General features: G+C 45.3%; 1 protein-coding gene across 1 annotated transcript in view; it reads left to right on the top strand.

Moving 5' to 3' along the window:
- The first annotated feature begins 17748 nt into the window (after window positions 1-17748).
- The window catches only part of TIPIN (TIMELESS interacting protein), a 30391-nt gene continuing 29204 nt past the window's right edge, over window positions 17749-18935 (top strand). The window contains exon 1 of the mRNA XM_012454512.3: window positions 17749-17850. The gene's annotated coding sequence lies outside the window, so the exon portion shown is untranslated. The remainder of the gene's footprint in view (window positions 17851-18935) is intronic.

Genomic DNA, 18935 nt, shown 5'->3' with positions numbered 1-18935 from the left:
TCTGATCTTGGGTATTCTCAGCCTTTTTACGCTGGTTTCGTCCCATCATTGTAAGTTCATCCACCTGTCGTCTTTGTAATTGCCTACTTTCAAATTAGGTCTCTGAGTGGACGTCCAACTTGTTGATTCCCAGTGCCAAAATCTGAGCAACCCACAGCACCGGCCAAAACAGCAGCATTAAGATTCGTGGTGCTTCTCTGCCCAGGAATCTCTGGTCTGGCTTCCCTCTTGAGTCCCTTCTTCAATCAGGTAAATGGGCGACTCTGCCTTCCCAGACTCCAAACGTTGATCAAAAGGGGAGCCAGTCCTTTTTACTCTGCACCAAGAACCGCCACGCCAGCACACCGGCAAAACCGTGACCCCAGCCACAAGAGTCACCCTGGCAACCCGTGGGGCTCCTCCGCTGGGAATCTTCCGGTTCATGGGTAACAAAAATTCGTCTGAAGTGTGGCATCCTCTTGTTCTGTGTGCTTTCTCTGGGAGCTACAATCCCCAGCTGCTAGTGATCAGCCATCTTGGATCTCTCCAAACCTCTTTATCTCATTTTAGAATTTTAGAGCTGAATTTCAGAGGTCCTGGTATTCAGGCAGCCCACTTTATAAATAGGAAAACAGCCTCAGAGAGTTCAATGATGTCCTCCAAGGTCACACAGCTAGTTAGGGGTAGAACAAGAACATCATCTGATTACCAGACTTATGATCTTTTAAAAAGTCTCTGGTATCTTGCCAAGGAGTAGATAGGTAAAATTCATTGTTTGTTTTGTTTTGTTTTTTGAGATAGTTTCACTCTGTCACCCAGGCTAGAGTGCAATGGCACCATCTTGGCTCACTGCAACCTCTGCCTCCCAGGTTCAAGTGATTCTCCTGTCTCAGCCTCCCGAGTAGCTGGGATTGCAAATGCGCCACCATGACTCTAAGTTTTTTTGTATTTTTAGTAGAGATGGGGTTTCACTGTGTTAGTCAGGATGGTCTCGATCTCCTGACCTCTTGATCCGCCCACTTCATCTTCTCAAAGTGCAGGGATTACAGGTGTGAGCCACCGCACCCGGCACCTAGGTAAAATTAGTGTTATTGATTGTTAGTAGGTTTGCTGGGCCAAAACATTTTTCAAGTGTCTCTAATTAAAGGTCTTGATTATGCCAAAAATAACAATAATTATTTTTCCTTTGTCTACCATCCGTTTCTCTAATTTTGATATTCACCTTAAATTTGAAGTTACAGCAAGCCATATTTTGCATAAATTCAGTAGGTTTGGACATATCATAATCCATACTTCTTTTTTTTTTTTTTTTTTTTGAGATGGAGTTTTGCTCTCGTTACCCAGGCTGGAGTGCAATGGCGCGATCTCGGCTCACCGCAACCTCCGCCTCCTGGGTTCAGGCAATTCTCCTGCCTCAGCCTCCTGAGTAGCTGGGATTACAGGCACGCGCCACCATGCCCAGCTAATTTTTTTGTATTAGTAGAGACGGGGTTTCACAATGTTGACCAGGATGGTCTCGATCTCTCGACCTCGTGATCCACCCGCCTCGGCCTCCCAAAGTGCTGGGATTACAGGCTTGAGCCACCGTGCCCGGCCCCATAATCCATACTTCTTTTGAGTTCTATTGATTTGGGGCCAAACACAGAAACTGGCAAATCTAGATGCCATTCAAACTTATAGACTGTATTTTTATTTTTATTTTGTTTATTTATTTGACATAGGGTCTTATTCTGTCACGCAGGCTGGAGTACAGTGGCACGATCATGGATCCATACAGCCTGGAACTCACAGGCTCAAGACTGGAATTCCTTCTGTCTCAGCCTCCCAAGTAACTGGGACTACAGGTGTGTGACATTGTGCCCAGCACTTTTTATTTTTATTTTTATTTTTTTGAGACAGAGTCTGCCTCTGCCACTCAGGCTGAAGTGTAGTGGTGCGAACTTTGCTCACTGCAGCCTCCAACTCCCAGGTTGAAGTGATTCTCCTGCCTCAGTCTCCCAAGTAGCTGGGACTACAGGCTCACGCCACCATGTCCAGCTAATTTTTGTAGTTTTAGTAGAGACGGGGTTTCACCATGTTGGCCAGGATGGTCTCGATCTCTTGACCTCGTGATCTGTCCACCTTGACCTCCCAAAGTGTTGGGATTACAGGCGTGAGCCACCTCGCCCAGCCCCAGCGCTTTATTATTATTATTGTTATTTTTTGTAAAGATGAGGTCATCTGCTGGGCGCAGTGGTGCATGCCTGTAGTCCCAGCTACTCGGGAGACTGAGGTGGGAGGATCGCTTGAGCCCAGGAGTTCTGGGCTGTAGTGCGCTATGCCAATCCGGTGTCCACACTAAGTTCGGCATCAATATGGTGACCACCCGGGAGGGGGGATTGCCAGGTTGCCTGAGGAGGGGTGAACCGGCCCAGGTCGGAAACGGAGCAGGTCAAAACTCCCATGCTGATCAGTAGTGGGATTGTGCCTGTGAATAGCCACTGCACTCCTGGGCAACATAGCGAGACCTTGCTTCTAAAAAAAAAAAAAAAAAAAAAAAAGATGAAGTCTTCCTATGTTGCCTAGGCTGGTCTCAAATTCCTGGGCTCAAGTGATCCTCCCACCTTGGCCTCTCAGTGCTGGGATTACAGGCATGAGCCGCCATGCCCTGAGATGGAGTTTCGCTCAGGCTGGAGTGCAGTGGTGTGATCTCAGCTCACTGCAAACTCTGCCTCTCAGGTTCAAGCAATTCTCCTGCCTCAGTCTCCTGAGTAGCTAGGAATTACAGGCGTCTGCTACCACACCTGGCTAAATTTTGTGTTTTCAGTAGAAATGGGATTTCACCATTTTGGCCAGGCTGGTCTTGAACTCCTGACCTCAGGTGATCCACCTGCTTGGCCTCCCAAAGTGCTGGGATCACAGGCATGAGCCACTGCACCCGGCCTGTAGACTAATTTTTTAAAAAGCAATCTCCTATAATGTCCATGATGCATATAGTTCAAATTTAGAAATTTAGAAATATGGAAATACAGCAGGGCATGGTGGCGCATGCCTGTATTCCCAGCTACTCGGGTGACTGAGGCAAGAGAACCGCTTGAACCCAGTAGGCAGAGGTTGCAGTGAGCTGAGATCGCGCCGTTGCACTCCAGCCTGGGCAACAAAAGTGAAACTCCGTCTTAAAAAAAAGAAAAAAAAAGAAATTTATTATAGGAAAATAATCCAAGATGTACAAAGATTTAGGCCAGGCTCAGTGGCTCATACCTGTAATTCCAGCACTTTGGAGGCCAAGGCGGGTGGATGATGATGTCAGGAATTTGAGACCAGTCTGGCCAACATAGTGAAACTCTGTCTCTACTAAAAAGACAAAAATTAGTTGGGCATGGCAGCTGGCACCTGTAGTCCCAGCTACTCGGGAAGCTGAGGCAGGAGAATCACTTGAACCTATAGGCAGAGGTTGCAGTGAGCCGAGATCATGTCACTGCACTCCAGCCTGGGCAACAAAGCAAGACTCCAAATTAAAAAGAAAAAAAAGATGTACAAAGATGTATGTACAACAGGGATGTTTGGTTCAGCATTACTCCTAATAACAAAATAAAAACACACAATAATGTACCTTTTTTCTTGGAAAAAAACATAAAAAATTGTTTACAGTGATTACATTTAGAAAGACTTGTTAGCCAGGCGAGGTGGCTCACGCCTGTAATCCCAGCACTTTGGGAGGCTGAGGCAGGTGGATCATGAGGTCAGGAGTTCAAGAACAGCCTGGCCAACATAGTGAGACTCCGTCTCTGCTAAAAATAAAAAATTTGCTGGGTGTGGTGGCAGGTGTCTGTAGTCCAATCTACTTGAGAGCCTGAGGCAGTAGAATCCCTTGAACCTGGGAGTCGGAGGTTGCAGTGAGCCGAGATCGCACCACTGCACTCCAGCCTGGGTGGCGTAGGACTCTGTCTAAGAGAAGGAAAGAAAGAAAGAAAGAAAAAGAGAGAGAGAGAGAGAGTGAGACTTGCTGAATGGGAAGAAAATCTTTCATTTTGCTTTTGTGTGTGTGTTGTTTGAATCGTTTGATTTTTCTGTGCAAAAACAACAGATTCATGTGTGTGTGTATATACACGTATATATGTATACATATATACGTGTATATATAGGAATACGTATATACATGTATATATATGTATACGTGTATATATATAATTTTTTTTTTGAGATGGATTCTTGCTCTGTTGCCGGGGCTGGAGTGCAGTGGCATGATCTCGGTTCACTGCAACCTCCACCTCACCATTTTAAGCGATTCTCCTGCCTCAGCCTTCCGAGTAGGTTGGATTACAGGTGTCTGCCAGCATGCATGGCTTTTGTATTTTTAGTAGAGACGGGGTTTTAACATATTGGCCAGGCTGGTCTCAAACTCCTGACTTCAAGTGATCTGCCTGCGTCGGCCTCCCAAAGTGCTGGGATTACAGGAGTGAACCACCGTGCCCAGCCAATGGGTGTCCAATTTTATTACTGCTGGCCTGGATTTCTCTCCCTGCATTTTGGACATACATAGTCAACAGCTTCCTTGGAATTTCTTCTTCTTCTTTTTTTTTTTGAAACGGAGTCTCCCTCTGTTGCCCATGCTGGAGTGCAGTGGCGTGATCTCAGGGCAACCTCTGCCTTCCAGGTTCAGGCGATTCTCCTGCCTTCGCCTTCCAAGTAGCTGGGACTACATTCCTCCGCCACTACGCCCGGCTAATTTTTTTAGCATTTTTAGTTGAGATCGGGGGTCACCGTGTTAGCCTGGATGATCTCAATCTCCTGGCCTCGTGATCCACCTGCCTCAGCCTCCCAAAGTGCTAAGATTACAGGTGTGAGCCACCGCGCTCGTTGCTTCCTTGGAATTTCTACTTGGATGTATCAATAGACATCTCTAATGTAAAACATCTACAGGCCAGGTGCAGTGGCTCACCCCTGTAATCCCAGCACTTTGGGAAGCTAAGGTGAGTGGATCACTTGAGGTCAGGGGTTCGAGACCAGCCTGGCCAACATGGTGAAACTCCATCTCTACTAAAGATACAAATATTAGCTGGGCATGGTAGCGCATGCCTGTAATCCCATCTGCTCAGGAGGCTGAGGCAGGAGAATCGCTTGAACCCAGGAGGCAGAGGTTGGGTTGCAGTGAGCCTAGATCGTGCCATTGACCTCCAGTGGGCAATAGGGTGAGACTCCGTCTCAGAAAAACAAACAAACAAACAAAAAACAAATAAAATAAAAAGTACACTTTGGCTCATGCATTAAAGCCTTGCAGATCTTAGTCATATCAAAGTTTAAGAGAGCAGGAGATACATGAGTGTCTATCATTAGCAACATAGGCCTATTTCCTAAGGGCTCAACTCATGTTTTCCACTGAAAGTGTATCTGTTGTCATAAACCTGCAATACCTCTGACCAAAGCAATCCAGTTGACTCAGTAAGCTTTGCCTAATGCTATTGCATCTGTAATACTTTAACTGTTTTACAACTTGTCCAGTGAAAAATAAGTACCTCTACAACTGGAGAATTCTCAGGAATGCCCCACAAGGGAACTACTCTTTTTTTTTTTTTTTGAGACAGAATCTCACTCTGTCATCCAGGCTGGAGTGCAGTGGTACAATCTCAGCTCACTGCATCCTCCACCTCCAGGGTTCAAGCGATCCTCCTGCCTTAGCCTCCTGAGTAGCTGGGATTACAGGTGAGTGCCACCACACCCAGCTAATGTTTGCATTTTTAGTAGAGAAGGGGTTTCATCACATTGCCCAGGCTGGTCTCAAATTCCTGACCTCAGGTGATCCTCCTGCCTCCACCTCCCAAAGTGCTGGGATGACAGGCATAAGCCACCAAGCCCAGCCAGGAACTACATTTTTATTTTTATTTTTTTAAAAAAATATATTTTTTTCTTTTGTTTTTCTTTTTTTTTTTTTTTTTTGAGATGGAGTCTCACTCTGTCACTAGGCTGGAGTGTAGTGGCACTATCTTGGCTCACTGCAACCTCTGCCTCCCAGGTTCAAGCGATTCTCTAGCCTCAGCCTCCTGAGTAGCTGGGATTACAGGCATGTACCACTACGCCCAGCTAATTTTTGTATGGAACTACATTTTTAAATAACCGTTTAGCTACTGTTATAGCATTGGCCTTCCTGCATGGAAAGGCTTCTATATAACCAGGAAGCATGCATTACAAATGGCAATTGAACGAAATATCTTTCTTTTTTTTTTTTTTTTTGAGATGGAGTTTCACTCGTTGCCCAGGCTAGAGTGCAGTGGTGCCATCTCAGCTCACAACCTCCACCTCCCAGGTTCAAGTGATTTTTCTGCCTCCTCATAGCTGGGATGGGCATGCACCACCATGCCCGGCTAATTCTTGTATTTTTAGTAGAGATGGGGTTTCACCATGTTGGCCAAGCTCGTCTCAAACTCCTGACCTCAGATGATCAGCCCACCTTGGCCTCCCAAAGTGCTAGAATTACAGCCATGAACCACCATGCCCAGCTCAGTTACCCAGGGTCAGTTACAAAATTGTTGTATTTTTATTTATTTATTTATTTTTTAGACATGCCTGTGGTCCCAGCTCCTCAGGAAGCTGAGATGGGAAGGTCTTAAAGACCCTACAGGTCTTGAAGAGTGCAATGGCAAGGCTGGGTGCAGTGGCTCACGCCTGTAATTCTAGCACTTTGGGAGGCCAAGGTGGGTGGATCACCTGAGGTCAGGAGTTCAAGTCCAGCCTGGCCATCATGGTGAAACCCCATCTTAAAAAAAAAAAAAAGTGCAATGGCGTGATCTCGGCTCACTGCAACCTCTGCCTCCCAGGTTCAAGCCACACTGGGAACAGTGTGGTTCCCAGTCTTTCATAACTTGGATCATTTTATCTCTTCCATGATTCTTGGAGTGCAGAGCTTTTTTTTTTTTGAGACAAGTCTTGCTCTGTCACCCAGGCTGGAGTGCAATGGCGTGATCTTGGCTCACTGCAACCTCTGCCTCCTAGGTTCAAGTTATTCTCCTGCCTCAGCCTCCCGAGTAGCTAGGATTCCAGGTGTCCGCCACCATGCCCGGCTAATTTTTTTGTATCTTTAGTAGAGATGGAGTTTCACCATATTGGCCAGGCTGGTTTCAAATTCCTGACCTCGTGATCTTCCCACTTCGGCCTCCAAAGTGTTGGGATTACAGGCGTGAGCCACTGCGCTCAGCGTGCAGAGCTTTTACTAAAGAAAGCTTTAAACACTCAAAAAGGACCAGGTAGTTGTTTAGACTATCCATGAGTCCATGCTTAACACTGGACTTTTATCTTTTTTTTTTTTTTTTTTTTGAGACTGAGTCTTGCTCTATCACACAGGCTGGAGTGCAGTGGCACAATCTTGGCTCACTGCAACCTCTGCCTCCCAGGTTCAAGCCAGCCTCCGTCCTTAGCCTCCCGAGAAGCTGGGATTACAAGCCCTGGTCACCATGCCTGGCTAATTTTTGATTTTTTTAGTAGAGATGGTGTTTCCCCTCAGGCAAAAGGCTGTTGGGCAGGCTGGTCTCGAACTCCTGACCTCAGGTGATCTGCCCGCCTCAGCCTCCCAAAGTGCTGGAATTACAGGTGTAAGCCACCTCGACAGATCTTTATCTTCTTAAATATCAATTTTGTTTCTCCAATTCAGGTGCAAACTATTTATTAAATGAGTTTTCATGGGTAATTTGACTTTGATCATGGAGTTCATTCAAACTGTGTATCTCAACAATTTCATTACTGGCTGATGGACCATGAAAATCTGCTAGAGTATTTCCTTTGTATTTAATTAATTCTTGTCCTTCTTGGGTTAGCAGTTTTATAAAGCAGCCAGTCGCTTCATTAGAGTTCTGGGAATTCTTACCGAGACCAAAGTAAGATCTTAAGGTTATCAGAAACCTGTGCATGTGAGAGTCCTTTCTATGAACCTCCTTGAAGACACAACACTTCAGCATTGTAACTTGTAAAGAGTGTTCAAGAAAAGCATTAGAATTAAGCAATTGGGCCAGGCGCAGTGGCTTACGCCTGTAATTACAGCACTTTGGGAGGCCAAGGTGGACCGATCATGAGGTTAGGAGATCGAGACCATCTTGGCCAACACGGTGAAACCCCATCTCTACTAAAATACAAAAAACTGAGCATGGTGGCTCACGCCTGTAGTCCCAGCTACTAGGGAGGCTAAGGCAGGGGAATTGCTTGAACCAGGGAGGTGGAGGTTGCAGTGAGCCACAATTGCACCACTGTACTCCAGCCTGGTGACAGTGAGACTCCAGCTCCAAAAAATAAAAGCAGCAATTAACTGTGCCAATACTTTAAATAGTCATAGTTAAAGGTGCAATAGACAGTGAAATTGGATTATTTCTGTAGCTTATAATAAGTTTTTTTTTTTTTTTTTTGAGACATAGTCTCTCTCTGTCTTCTAGGCTGGAGTGCAGTGGTGTGATCTTGGCTCACTGTAACCTCTGCCACCTTGTGGACACCACACCTGGCGATTCTCCTGCCTCAGCCTCCCAAGTAGCTGGGACTACTGGCACCTGCCACCATGCCCAGTTAATTTTTGTATTTTTATTTATTTATTTTTTTGAGACATGCCTGTGGTCCCAGCTCCTCGGGAGGCTGAGATGGGAAGGTCTTTGAACCCAGAAGATCCAGGCTGCAGTAAGCTGTGATCCTGCCACTACACTCCAGCCTGGGTGACAAAGCAAGACCCTGTCTCAAAAACAAACAGGGAGCCAAGGTGGCTCAGGCCAGTTGTCCTGGTGCTTGAGGAAGCAAGGCTACGTGTTTGAGTCCAGCCTGGGCAACATAGAGAGCTCTCATCCACTGAAAAAACAAACTAAACATATGAAAAACAAACAAAAAAGTAAAAGAACAAAAGAATGGCTACTTCATAGGCAGAACAGCAGTATGGGCTACTGGACTGAGTATACTTAAGGTTAGTTCTTCATTATATACTAAACAAAGGTTGGATTATTCATGAGTTTTCTGGGAAGGGCGTGGGTAATTCCCAGAATGGAGGGTTCCTCTCCTTTTTAAACTATATAGGGTATCTTCTGGACATTGTCATGACATTTGTAAACTGTTGTGGCACTGGTAGGAGTGTCTTTTAGTATGCTAGTGTATTATAATTAGCATATAATGAGCAGTGAGGACAACCAGAGGTCACTTTTATCACCCTGTTGGTGTTGGTGGGTTTTGGCTTGCTTCTTTACTGCATTCTGTTTTATCAGTAGGGTCTTTATGACACATATCTTGTGAAACCAGTCCTGCTGACCACTTATTTCATTTTGTGACTAAGAATGACCAATTCCTGGGAATGCTTCCCAACAGGTCTCATCTTCATTTTACTCAGCCCCTATTCAAGATGCAGTTGCTCTGGTTTGAATTCCTCTGATGTATTTTTCCCCTCCCTTTTACAAGGGGACCCTTAATCTTAAGGGTTGTAGAGGGATGAAGATCGATCTTTTGTAACTTCTTCAGGCTGAATAGAGGTGATAATATTTCTGCCTAACTATTATGGTCTTTTGTATTCAGGGTAGAGAGGAGCTCAGTAAGAAAGCGTTGGTATGTTAAGGACCATTCATATATCTGAGCTCTGACAAAAGGTGATATTTGGAAGATACCCAATGAGTGTTCTATTTAAAGAAACATTGAATAAGCTTATCCTGAATTTGTGTGTGTTGAGTGCACACAGGCTGGAGTGCAGTGGTATGATCATGGCTCATGTCAGCCTCAACCTCCTGGGCTCAAGCAATCCTTCCACCTCAGCCTCCAAAGTAGCAGGTGTGTGCCACCACATTTGGTTAACTTTAAATTTTTTTGTAGATACGAGTTCTCCCTGTGTTGCTCAGGCTGGTCTTGAGCTCCTGGGCTCAAGCCATCCTCTTGCCTCAGTCTCCTAAAGTGCTGGAATTAACAGGCATGAGCCACTGTGCCTGGCCTTATCCTGCCTTTTTACACAAAGAGTATAACAGCAATATAACTTACAACAGCAAAGCAAAATAAGTAAAATTATCCTGAGTAAACTAAATAAAAAGGCTTTCCATGAACTGGGAAATTATTGGAACCAAGCTGCTCTGGAGTCACTAGTCATTTCCAATATATTCCTAGACTTAGAATACTGATCTAGATTTTTTTTTTTTTTGAGATGGAGTCTCACTTTTTGCCCAGGCTGGAGTGCAGTGATGTGATCTCAGCTCACTGCAACCTCTGCCTCCCAGGTTCAAGTGATTCTCCTGCCTCAACCTCCTGAGTAGCTGGGAGTAGAGGCTCATGCCACCATGCCTGGCCAAGTTTTGTATTGTTAGTAGAGAAGGGGTTTCACCATGTTGACCAGGATGTTCTAGATCTCCTGACCTCATGATCCACCCTCCTCAGCCTCCCAAAGTGCTGGGATTACAGACATGAGCCACTGTACCCAGCCCTGACATAGATTTTTATATTACTCATTCCTCTTGTTTTTTTCTGAGCAGCAGCCAGACATCACTGGTCAGTTCACAGGAATAAGCAGTGTCAGTCTAAATTGCAAGAAAGACTCAAAAACAACTAATGAAAGTAGATTTTTTTATTGAGATGGAGTCTCCCTCTGTTGCCCAGTCTGGAGTGCAGCAGCATGATCTTGGTTCACTGCAACCTCTGCCTCCTGGGTTCAAGTGATTCTCCTGCCTCAGCCCCACCAGTAGCTGGGATTATGGGCACCTACCACTACGCCTGGCTAATTTTTTTTTTGTATTTTTAGTAGAGATGGGTTTTCACCATGTTGGCCAGGCCGGTCTTGAACTCCAAACTCAAGTAATCTGCCTGCCTTGGCCTCCCCAAGTGCTGGGATTATAGGAGTGATGAGACGTTTTTATATAATTTTATATTTTTAAAAAATAGAGATGGGGTTTCACCACGTTGGCCACGCTGGTCTCGAACTCCTGACCTCAGGTGATCCACCTGCCTCAGCCTCCCAAAGTGCTGGGATTACAGGCGTGAGCCACCACACTCGGCCATGATTAGACTTTTAAAGCCTTGAGCCCAGTTATTTTTGTGCCATCAAATACCTGTGTGAATTGAGTTTTTCTCCTCTCAAGCTCCCAAGATAACTGGGAGCTCTTGGGCCTGTTTAGAAAGTGACATTTTTTATTTTATTTTGTTTTTTTGAGACAGAGTCTCACTCTGTCCCCCAAGCTGGAGTGCAAAGGCACAATCTCAGCTCACTGCAACCTCTGCTCCCAACTCCCTGGGTTAAAGTAATTCTTGTGCCTCAGCCTCCCAAGAAAGTGATATGCTTTACTTACCACAGGTCAGGAACCCTGTAGAGGGACTGGGACTGCACTGACAAGGTATGAGGCCACTTTTTTAAAGTGGTCTGTAAGTTAACTTTGATTACTGGCTCTATAAGTTAACTTTGATTCCTTAAAGCAGTCTGTTTATATTTGAAAGCATGTCATTCCAGTGAAAGCCTTGGTAAAATAACTAGTTTTTAAATTTGTGTCCTGTTACAAAAGAAAACAAATTTTATTTTACTTTACTTTTTGAGACAGGTTCCTACTGTGTCACCCAAGCTGGAGTGCAGTGGTGTGATCTTGGCTCACTGCAACCTCCAACTCCTGAGCTCAGGTGATTTTGCAGCCTCAGGCTCCCAAGTAGCTAGGACTACAGGTACACAGCACCACACCCAGTTAATTGTTTATGTGTGTGTGTTTCTGTTTTGTAGAGATGGGGTTTTACCATGTTGCACAGGCTGGTCTCTAACTGGACTCAAGTGATCTGCCTGCCTCAGTCTCCCGAAATGCTGGGATTACAAACTTGAGCCACCATGCCCAGGTAGAAAACAGGTTTTTTTAATTGTACTTATGCAAATAATGATATTGCTATAAATTAAGAATGCTCACAAATAGTTTCCAAATTTTGGAGAAATCAGGAAGAGAGAAAGACATTTTAAAAGATTTTTATAGGAATATACTTTTCTCAATTGTTTAAAGCTGTAAATAGCTCAAAAGTTTTTATTTTTTTTTTACTTTGAAAAACAAAACAGAAAGGACCAGTGATGTTTTAAGTAAAAAGTCAGGCCAGGCATGGTGGCTCATGCCTGTAAACCCAGCACTTTGGGAGGCTGAGTTGGATAGATTACAAGGTCAAGAGATCAAGACCATCCTGGCCAACATGGTGAAACCCCATCACCACTAAAAATACAAAAATTAGCTGGGCATGGTGGTATATGCCTGTAGTCCCAGCTACTTGGGAGGCTGAGCCAGGAGAATTGCTTGGACCCAGGTGGTGGAGGTTGCAGTGAGCTGAGATTGTACCACTGCTCTCTAGCCTGGAGATAGAGCAAGACTCCAGAGATGGGGTTTCGCCATGTTAGTCAGGTTGGTCTTGATCTCCCAACCTCAGGTGATTCACCTGCCTCAGCCTCCTAAAGTGCTAGGATTACAGGCATGAGCTACCTCGCCTGGGCTCAATTTCTTTCTATTTTCTTTTTTGAGATGGAATTTTGCTCTGTTGCCCAGGCTGGAGTGCAGTGGTGTGATCTTGGATCATTGCAACCCCTGCTTCCTGCATTTGTGTGATTCTGTCATGGCATGCACCACCACACCCAGCTAACTTGTGTATTTTCAGTAGAGACGGTTTCACCAAGTTGGTCACGCTGGTCTCAAGCTCCTGGCCTCATGTGATCTGCCCACTTCAGCCTCCCAAAATGCTGTGATTACAGGTGTGAGCCACAGAGCCTGGCCTAAAACATTAAACTGTTTTAAAAGAGTTTTAATGACATGGTCTATAAGAAAATTATATTTTATATCTCTGGTGAAATTGCTAAGAAAAACATATTTCTAGTATTCCTCACATATGAAAAGAAGACAATTAGGTTCTTTGCTTTTTTAAAAAAATAATTACAATAGAAAGGTTACGAAAAATGAAAAGAGAATAAGGAGTACTTAATAATTATCCTAAAGGTCTAGGTTTTGGATAAATCTGAACAAGGTACTAAAATGTTCAAGTTAACTTTTGGGCTTTTTTTGAGACAGAGTCTTGCTCTGTCACCCAGGCTGAAATGCAGTGATGTAAACTTTGTTCACTGCAACCTCTGCCTTCCAGGTTCAAGTGATTCTCATTCGTCAGCCTTCTGAGTAGGTAGGATTACAGGTGTGTGCCACTATGCCCAGCAAATCCTTATTTATTTATTTGAGATGGAATCTCCTTCTGTAGCCCAGGCTGTAGTGCAGCAATGTGATCTTGGCTCACTGCAACCTCCGCCTCCCGGTTTAAGCAATTCTCCTGCCTCAGCCTCCCTAGTACCTGGAGTTATAGGCATCCACCACCACGCTGGGCTAATTTTGTATTTTTAGTAGAGACGGGGTTTCACTATGTTGGCCAGGCTGGTCTTGAACTCCTGATCTCAGGTGATCCATCAGCCTTGGGCTCCCAAAGAGCTGGAATTACAGGCCTTAACCACCTGAGTCTGGCCTAAATTTATTTGTTTATTTATTTTTTGAGATGAAGTCTCATTCTGTCACCAGGCTGGAGCTGGAGTACAGTGGCCTGATCTCACCTCGCTGCAACCTCTGCCTCCTGGTTTCAAGTGATTCTCCTGCCTCAGTCTCCCCAGTAATTGTGACTGCAGGCATGCACCATCACGTCCAGCTAATTTTTGTATTTTTAGTAGAGATGGGGTTTCACCATACTGGCCAGGATGGTCTCGATTTCTTGACCTTGTGATCCGCCCATCTTGGCTTCCCAAAGTGCTGGGATTATAGGCATGAGCCACTGCACCTGGCCTAATTTTTGTTTTTTTAGTAGAGACGGTGTTTTGCTATTTTGGCCCAGCTGCTCTTGAACTCCTGGCCTCAAGTAATCCACCTGCCTCGGCCTACCAAAGTGCTGGGATCACAGGCGTAAGCCACTGCGTCGGGTGTACAGTTTCGCTGCCCAGGCTGGAGTGCAATGACGCGATCTCGGCTCACCACAACCTCTGCCTCCTGGGTTCAAGCAATTCTCCTGCCTCAGCCTCCTGAGTAGCTGGGATTACAGGTGCATGCCACCATGCCCAGCCAATTTTTTTTTTAGTATTTTTAGTAGAGACAGAGTTTCACCACGTTGACCAGGATGGTCTCAATCTGTTGACCTCGTGATCCACCCGCCTCAGCCTCCCAAAGTGCTGGGATTACAGGCGTGAGCCACCGCGCCCGGCTTACAATTAGTTCTTGACAATATCAACGACTTACAACTGTGGTTGTACCTCAGATAAAACAACAAACAATTCCTTAACAAAATCTTTACATTTTCTTTTTCTGCTTTTTTGTAGCGATGGGGCTTCACCATGTTGCCCAGGCTGGCCTGGAATTCCTGGGTTCAAGCAATCCTGCTGTCTCAGCCTCCCAGAGTGGTAGGATTACAGGTGTGAGCCATTATGCTCAGCCAAAATCTTTACGTTTTCTATACTTGATCTTAGCCAAAAGGCCGAGAAGCGATAAATCTTTACATTTTCTAAAAGGGTGAAACATTCTAAAAATAATATGGATAACTATAGGAAATGTATTAATGTCTTCTACATTTATTTTCATTTCTTAGGAATAGGGTGTCCCTATGTTGCCTAGGCTGGCCTTGGACTCCTGGGCTCAACTAATCCTCCTGCCTCAGACTCTGAAGTAGCTGAGATACTACAGGAACATGCCATTAGATACTATTTTTTAGTCTTCCTAAGAACCCTATGAGGAAACTGGGTCAGGTGGGGTGACTCATGCCTATAATCCCAGCACTTTGGGAGGCCTAGCTGGGAAGATCATCTGAGATCAGGAGTTCAAGGTTACAATGAGCTATGATTGTGTCAATGCACTCCAACCCAGGTGACCAAAAAACAAAAAAAACAAAAGGAAACTGAAGCAGAGTTAAAAGTCACCAACCAGTAAATGATGGACCTGAGATTTAAACCTTCGAGAGTATCTGCTCTGTTTTTGGCAGGGTAGGGGTGGAGTGGGGAAGGTGTATAATTTTTTTTAACTTCTCAGAGTGCTTTTACCTATACTTTGTTAGTCAAAAAGTTTAGAATATAAACTTACCTAGATAATTAAAAGAATGCCTCTTGGGGGCCAGGCGCGGTGGCTCATGCCTATAATCCCAGCACTTTGGGAGGCCAAGGCAGATGGATCACAAGGTCAAGAGATTGAGACCATCCTGGTCAACAAGGTGAAACCCCGTCTCTACTAAAAAATACAAAAATTAGCTGGGCATGGTGGCGCACGGCTGTAGTCCCAGCTACTTGGGAGGCTGAGGCAGGAGAATTGCTTGAACCCAGGAGGCGGAGGTTGCAGTAAGCTGAGATTGCGCCATTGCACTCCAGACTGGGTAACAAGAGCGAAACTCCATCTCAAAAAAAAAAAAAAAAAAAGAATGCCTCTTCTCAACAATTCAGACTACTGAAATGGACATTTCTCATTCAAGTTCACATTGCTTTTAGGCCTGGCGCAGTGACCTATACAGGTAATCCCAGTACTTTGGGAGGCTGAGGCAGATGGATCACTTGAGGTCAGTTGGAGACCAGCCTGGCCAACATAGTGAAACCCTATCTCTACTAAAAATACAAAAATTAGCTGGGCATGGTGGTACATGCCTGTAATCCCAGCTATTCGAGTGGCTGAGGCAGAATTTTTTGAACTCAGGATATTGAGGCTGCATTGAGCCAAGACTGCACCATTGCACTCCAGCCTGGGCGACAGAACAAGATTGTCTCAAAAACAAAAAAAATCCCAAATTTATGTTAATTTTATTAATTGATTAATATTAATATATATTATCTCACAAGTATAGAAATAAAACCATAAAATAAAGGAAATATGACACATAGATACACATGCATACATAATTTTAGGCAGAATTTGTAATCTGTGTATGCATGTGTGCATGTGTGTTTTGAGACAGGGTCTCATTCTGTGTGTGTGTGGTATCTATGTGTTTTGAGACAGGGTCTCACTGTGTTACCCATGCTGGATCATGGCTCACTGCAGCCTCGCTCAACATTTGGGACTCAATTCTTTAAAAAAAATTTTTTTTTTGAGATCAAGTTTCACTCTTGTTGCCCAGGCTGGAGTGAAATGGAGCAATACTGGCTCACCACAACTTCTGCCTCCAGGGTTCAAGCGATTCTCCTGCCTCAACCTCCCAGGTAGCTGTGATTACAGGCATGCGCCACTACGTCTGACTAATTTTGTATTTTCAGTAGAGATGGGGTTTCTCCATGTTGGTCAAGGCTGGTCTCAAACTCCCAACCTCAGGTGATCTGCCTGCCCTGGCCTCCCAAAGTGCTGCGATTATAGGCATGAGCCACCGTGCCTGGCCCGCTTTTTAAATTTGTAATAAAATGTTTCAAGCTACAGAAAAGTAGCTGGGTGCTGTGGCTCATGCCTGTAATCCCAACACCTTGGGAGCCTGAAGGGGGTGGATTGCAGGAGCCCAGGCGTTGGAGACTAGCTTGGACAACATGGTGAAACTCCCCTCTCCACAGAAAATTTAAAAAATTAGCTAAGTGTGGTGGTGCGAGCCTGTAGTTCCAGCTACCTGGGAGGAGGGAGGATCACCTGATTCCAGCCTCAGCAACAAAGTAAGATCGTCTCAAAGAAGAAAAAAAAAGAGAGAAAGAAAAGTGGAGAGAATACTGCTGCCAGTACTCCCTAATTATCTTCTAGGTTTGCCAAATCTTAATGATGCTATATTTATTTCAAATAACATTTTTACATTTAGTTTTTTGAATAGTTAATCCATTTGTATGTTCAAAAAAATTGTAGTTAAGTTCCCATCCCACTCTATCCCATATGCCACTTTCATTGCATAGGTTCTAGTTATATTTTTCAGTGGTTGTGTGTTTATGTTTGTGTGTATACAAATACAAATATATTTGGACTTACTATTTTAAAATGGAAACAGTAAGTTTTTAAAAATGTTTTTTTCTTTTTTAATAGAGACAGGGTCTCAGTATGTTGCCCTGGTTTGTTTTGAACTCCTGGGCTCAAGCAATCCTCCTGCCTCAGCCTTTCAAAGTGCTGAGATTACAGGCATGAGCCACCAAGTCTGACCAAGTAACATAGTTTTGACATTTTTCTTTTTGTCTATACTCACATTCTCTCTCTCTCTTTGATAGAGGGTCTCACTCTGTGGCCCAGGCTGGAGTGCAGCGGTGCGATGAACTCGTGGGCTCCAGCGTTTCACCGGCCTGGCCCTCCCAAAGTGCTAGGATTACAGGCATGAGCCACTCTGCACCCGGCCAGTGTCTACACTATTAACCCTATTTCTCCTCTCTTTACCGCCTCTTTTCTCAGCTTTATTTATTTATTATTCAATAAACAATTCACAAAACTCTGAGTTGGAGGCATTCTGCTACGACCACTGAAGAAGCGGTAGTTTCTCATTCACTATTGCTTGCCTCTGTCCTTTTCCCTCCTCTCACAACTCAGTTTTCCAAAAACTGAGACCTGTTTCCAAGGTTTAAAGTGCTGGGCGCGGTGCCTCACGCCTGCAATCCCAGCACTCTGGGAGGCAGAGGCGGGTGGATCACCTGAGGTCGGGAGTTCAAAACCAGCCTGACCAACATGGTGAAACCCCGTCTTTTAAAAAAAAAAGAAAAGAAAAAAGAAAAAGCCTAGAATCAGTATTAGCTTTATGCAAATAGGGAAGCTTAACAGAGTTCCTCTGAAGAATTCAGTAGGGCGGAAGCTGTGGGACCGGAGGCGGGCGCGGTGGGCAGGACTGAGAAGCGGGCCTTGTAGGCCCCGCCCGACTCGCGCTAACATTTGGCGCCAAACGCCGCGGGCTCTTCTTGCTCCTGGAATTCCTGAGTCTCGCGAGAAGCGCGCCTAGTCTGCCTGCCGGGGTCCGCGCTGTGGCGCCTGCTTTCTTGGCGTAGTGAGAGCTGGCTGGCAGGTCAGTGAAGTTCTTGCGGTGAGAGGGGAGTCAGCTGGACGAGCCAGGGAGCCAGACGGACGAGAGGGAAAGCCTAGTTGTCGCAGTAAAGGGGTCAGGAGGCTGCGGGATCGACCTGACTAGGCCTGGAGAGGCGCGGACGCGGGCGCTTGACCCGGTTGCTGAGGTTTTGGGCTGCCTCTTACTCTGCCAAGCCCCTTAGCGGGAGGGAACGTGTTCCTTATCTTTCTCCCGGCTTCTGTACGGGGAGTGTAAATGTAGAAGGCCCCCAGCGAATGTTGGATGAATGAATGAGGTTGAAGAGAGGATAGGCGGGGAGCGAGAATGAGGGGACGCTGGAGAAAGAGGTATGGGAGGTTCGATGTTTCGAAGGTGGAACCCAAGGGGGACATCGAGGCAGCACGGTAGGACTTCCCTTGCGATGAGAGGCGTCTCTTTCGACTTTTTGGAAAGAGGTGGACATTGGAAACCAGGGTCTGGAAACAAACCGTGGTTTGCACCGTATATTTGTTACCTTCACTCCTCTGGGAGTTTGAGGAGTAGAGGAGGAAGTTGGGGCAATTTCATCAGTGCCTAAAATGAGACAGTTGTGCGACCATTGACGAGGAGTAAAAGTCGTGTATTGAGCATCAAATAGAAGAAATGCCAATTTCCTGATAAGCCCCACCCCATGCTTGGCCAGTTCCTGGGTACACTTGATATAGTTTGGGCACTGCCATCAAACTCAAAGCTCGCTGTCAGCCTCAAAGGTCTGAACCCCACTGTAGATTCCTGTAACTTACTTGAGGCTACACTGGGTCGTGATCAGGAATTGATGCTTTGCTTTTTTCTTTTTTTGTGAGACGGAGTCTTGCTGCCCAGGCTGGAGTACAATGGCGGGATCTCGGCTCACGGCAGCCTCCACCTCCTGGGTTCAAACGATTCTCCTGTCTCAGCCTCCCGAGTAGCTGGTACTACAGGGGCATGCCACCACATCCGGCTAATTTTTTTAAATTTTTAATTAATTAATTTATTTTTTTGAGACGGAGTTTCGCTCTTGTTACCCAGGCTGGAGTGCAATGGCGCGATCTCGGCTCACCGCAACT

This window comes from Aotus nancymaae, unplaced genomic scaffold, assembly GCF_030222135.1.
Source record: "Aotus nancymaae isolate 86718 unplaced genomic scaffold, 86718_ANA_hifiasm-v0.15.2.pri h1tg000041l, whole genome shotgun sequence".
Taxonomy (NCBI): domain Eukaryota; kingdom Metazoa; phylum Chordata; class Mammalia; order Primates; family Aotidae; genus Aotus; species Aotus nancymaae.
This window is presented reverse-complemented; position numbering and strand designations above follow the sequence as displayed.